The sequence below is a fragment of the Dioscorea cayenensis genome, chromosome 1 (assembly GCF_009730915.1).
Source record: "Dioscorea cayenensis subsp. rotundata cultivar TDr96_F1 chromosome 1, TDr96_F1_v2_PseudoChromosome.rev07_lg8_w22 25.fasta, whole genome shotgun sequence".
NCBI lineage: Eukaryota > Viridiplantae > Streptophyta > Magnoliopsida > Dioscoreales > Dioscoreaceae > Dioscorea > Dioscorea cayenensis.
In genome coordinates this window covers 17,888,648-17,893,323 of record NC_052471.1, presented here as the reverse complement: position 1 = coordinate 17,893,323, position 4,676 = coordinate 17,888,648, and the positions used below count along the sequence as shown (strand labels likewise).

The window sequence follows — 4,676 nt, the reverse complement described above, 5'->3', positions numbered from 1 at the left end:
GTTGAAGTAATCCTTAGTATTTGGGGCTTAATTGTGACTAGAGGCCTTTCGCCTCGACGAAAGGGTTAGGTATGTATATAGGAATAGGGTTTACACTTGGAATCCCTAGAGCATCTTGCAACTTTACATAGTATGAAGTGTTGAGGCTGATCGATTTCTCCCCAGGGGTATAGTGTAAAGTTAGTCACGGTTGACCTTAATTTTGGGACCGTGTATCTTAGAATGTCCACGACTCATTGAGCATTAGTTAGGAAGCATAATAGTTGGTTTTGAACTTGAAGCGATAATCCTAGGCGTAACAATATCCAAGTACCCCACTTTATATTGATTGCCTTTCCTCTCACTTATTTGTGCCTCTCTTTCTTATTTCTTTTATTTTTGTCTACATTACATCTTATCAACACAATCATTGTTTCATCTTCGCTTGGTAAAGTTGCAATCTTGCTGTTTTTAATCCCTACTCCCTGTAGATACGATACCCACTCACTTGGGATTTATTACTTCGACAAACCCGTGCACTTGCAGGTCACACGCAAGGGGTGTGTCAAGTTTTTGGCGCCGCTGCCTGGGAATAGGCATTTAGAGATATTTTTTCACCTTGCTATCTTAGTAATTCATTCATTCTATTTCACATCTCCTTATTCTATCATCGTTCGGATTTGTTTTCTTTGTTTTGGTGTAACTCCAGGTTATTACCCGAGGAAACGCTTTGATATTCATTGAAGGTGATCCTGAACTTAAATGTACACTCAGAAAAAGGTGTAAAGAACTTATGCAAGAACCATCCAATCAAGCTAAAATAGAAGTTGAATGATCAGACAATATGGCAGAGCAGAATGAACAACAGAGAACACTTTCTGACTATGTCATACCCTCAGTTTTAGGCACACAATCTAGTATTGTATGACCCCTTATTAGAACTCCAAATTTTGAGCTAAAGCCGGCATTTATCCAGATGATTCAGCAGTTAGCTTAGTTCAATGTTTTGGCTGATGAGGATCCAAACAATCACATCAAAAACTTCTTGGAAGTTTATGACATGCTGAAGATCAATGGAGTTTCACATGATGCTATCAGATTGAGGGCTTTCCCATTCTCTCTCAAAAGAAAAGCCAAGCAGCGGCTTCATTCCTTACCAAAAGCATCCATTACGACTTGGAATGAGATGGTCGAAGCTTTCCTTGCAAGATACTTCTCTTCGGGAAAGTCGGTAAAGCTTCGTAATGAGATATCATCATTTGTTCAAATGGAGCTTGAATCCTTGTTTGAGACGTGGGAGCTATTCAAGGATCTCTTGTGGAAGTATCCACAACACGGATTTCTCGAATGGATGATCATTCAAACTTTTTACAATGGGTTGAATCCAAGAACAAGACAACTTCTGGATGCCGCCGTAGGAAGTAAAATGGGTAGCAAGATCCCTGATGAAGCCCGATAGTTGGTAGAAGAAATGGCCATGAATAACTACCAATGGAATGCAAGGGAAAGGAAGAAAGTGGCCGGACTCCATGAGATAGATGCGGTTACATCTTTTGCAGCCCAAGTAGAAGCATTGAGCAAGAAATTGGATACATTGACTTTACTGAGGGTGGCCACTATCACGAGTTGTGTTGGTTGTGGGGGTTCACATATGCCATCTGATTGTCCTATTTCGATTGCTACTTTAGCCCCGACTGAACAAGTAGATTTTGTAGCAACACCTACAACCAAGGGTGGAGGAACCACCCCAATTTTTCATGGAGTAACCAAGGATAGCAAAAGGCCATAGCACCACCCAGTTTTAAACAACAACAAGCCCCAAACCTGGAGAATAGAGTTTCAGGCTTGGAGACCCAGATGACCGACTTAGAGAAAGCCTTGACCAGATTTGTGCAATCATCGGATATACGATTTTAATCAGTTGAGGCTATACTTCGCAACCACACCACTTCATTGCACAATTTAGAGAATCAAGTGGGGAAAATTGCGAAGTCTCAATCGGAGAGACAACAAGGAAGCTTACCGAGTAACACCGAGACCAATCCACGAGAACATGTGAAGGTGATCACTTTGAGAAGTGGTCGTGAGGTCGAGGGTAGGCTTCCAAGTGAGAAGACTAATGCTGAAGCACCCGAGCTCATGGAGGTTGAGGAAAGAGCAAACAAGGAGAAGGAGGTGGTACCCCCACCTTTCAAGCCAAGAATCCCTTATCCTTCGAGATTGAAGGATGACCAAAATGATGAGCAATACAAGAAGTTCTTAGGTCTATTCAAGCAATTGCACATCAACATTTCTTTTATCTAGGCATTGTCTCAAATGTCTCGGTATGCTAGTTTCTTGAAAGATCTTTTGACCAACAAGAGGAAGTTGGAAGAGAGTGCATCGGTGATCCTAGATGCCTCCTGTTCGGTGGTATTGGCAATTTGGGTGAAGAAATTGCATTGGCGGATTCAGGGGCTAGTATCAACGTCATGCCATATTCTTTCTTTCAGAAGCTAGGCTTGGGATAGCCTAAGCCCACTCAGATGACATTACAATTGGCAGACCGAACGGTGAGACATCCGAGGGGCATCATTGAAGACATGCTTGTTGAAGTTGACAAGTATATATTTGGTGTAGATTTCGTAGTGTTGGACATCGATGACGATGCGGATGTTCCTTTGATACTTGGGAGGCTATTCTTGTACGCTTCCAAGGCACTGATCGACATGGATGGTGGGGAGTTGACATTGAGGGTGGGCGACGACAAGTTGACCTACCGCCTCACCGAAGCCATGTGACATTCTCTTGACTTGATGATACTCTCTACTTTCTTGACACTACTGATGAACTAATCGATGAATATGTGTAGGAAATGTTGAATCCAGACCTGTACAAGGGGTTGCTTGACCAAGAAGTGGAGGAGGAAGAAGTAATGATACATGGTCTAGAGGAGAAAGTACCATCTACCCTGGGGATTGTGAAGAAGGTGCTCCGGAAGATGAAGCGAGCAAGGAGACACCACAAGAAATGCCCCAAGTCTGTTGGGGATGCATAAGAATGGAACAAGAGTGACGAACCCTCATATGGTAATAAACTCGATAACTCTCCCTCTACCTTCAAAAGACTATGTTCATCATGCTTCCAAGTCATGGGTAAGAGGGAAACCTTCATCTATGAGCCCCCGTGAGGTAAGACAAGGTACGTCAAGCTAAGTGACATTAAATAAGTGCTTCTTGGGAGGCAACCCAAGTTTTTATTGTTTTTCTAATTTTTAGTTAGTTTTTGCATTAAATAAGCCTTTGAGTGTTGGTGTCTATATCTTTTTGATGCTTTTGCTGTGATTTTATTATGGATTATTTGGTGTTTTTGTGTGCTTAAAATGTGTATGGCGAAGTTATTGGTCGTTTGAGTGAGTTTTTCGTGTTTTTCCTTGGTATATTTTGCATGATAGGGCAGGCTCTGGTGAATTCATCCAGAGAAAACGCACGGCAATGCGGAATTTCCACACGGCCATGGGTCTCTACTGAGAGCTCATCCCGCGAGGACACATGGCCATGGGTAATTTCCACACGGGTGTGTGTATTCCTACAGAGACTTAGAGTTTTTTTTCCGGAGAAGACATAGGGGTGTGGACTCACCCATGTGGATGATCCTGTGACAAACACACGGGCATGGGTAATTTTCACACGCCCGTGTGGATCTCTGTAGTAGAACTCTCCTCCATCCCAAGAATACAGAGGGGCGTGTGTGTGCCCCTGTGAGCTGGGCCTGTGAAGGTCCATGCCTGTGTGAAAATTTTCTCGGGTTGGATAGAGAAGCCACAGGGACATGCGTCTGTCCCTGTGGGTCGGTTACACAAGCTTGGGAAATTTCGACACGCCGGTGTGGGTGTGTTTAGAAGCATTGAGTTATTTTCTTGAGAGCACATAGGGGCATGTGTCAGCCCCTGTGGGTCTCTCCTATAGAGTCACACGGGCGTGGGTAGTTTCCACACGCCCGTGTGAATATACGAAAATGCAAGAGCCACGGGTTTCCTTTAAAATATTTTCAGTTTTCTTCATTCTTGCATTCCCAGTCACTCAGAGAACACTCTCCATTACACTTCCGACCTCGCACCATTGATTTAGAGGAGTTTTACTCGACTTTCCAGCTGATTTCGAAAGTTTTCATCTTCAGCTTGTCAGTAAACTCTCATTTCTTCTTTTTGTCACCACACTTGATTTTAATCGATTAAAATGATGAATGTTGCTTCGTTTCTATGTTTATATGGTTTGTGCATGCTTAGAATGAAGTTAGAAACAATATTAAGGTGTATTTTTGGTTTTGTGATGCGCTACCGTGCGGTTTTCACGGCCCGTGGATCCACACGGGTGTGCAGAATTTCCACACGACCATGTGGATTTCTATAGTATTATTTTGTGAGTTTCTTTGATCAATTATTTTTTAATTTGTGCAGATATGGCACCCCGATCGAAGAAGCAAGCTGACAAGCGCTCGTGTGAGCCACCCATGAGCTAGAGAATATGGGATTCACTGTCCCCGAGTACCAGGTCCGATTTGAGAGGTTGTCAAAGCTTAAATTTAGACAGTCTCGCTTCCTAGACACCAGCATATTGCGGGAGATACAGCTGGGAGACGAGTTCGATGATGAGGTTGAGGATCTCATCTCAGTAAGAGGTTGGAGGCAATTATTGTTAATTGGAGAGCCTCCCATC

At 43.2% G+C, this 4,676-nt stretch overlaps 1 non-coding gene across 1 annotated transcript; it reads right to left on the bottom strand.

Moving 5' to 3' along the window:
* Positions 1 to 1,213: 1,213 nt before the first annotated feature.
* LOC120267437 lies at positions 1,214 to 1,320 on the bottom strand. Its single transcript, XR_005538461.1, has one exon. It is a non-coding gene; the product is annotated as a small nucleolar RNA R71 (small nucleolar RNA).
* Between the last annotated feature and the right edge of the window lie 3,356 nt (positions 1,321 to 4,676).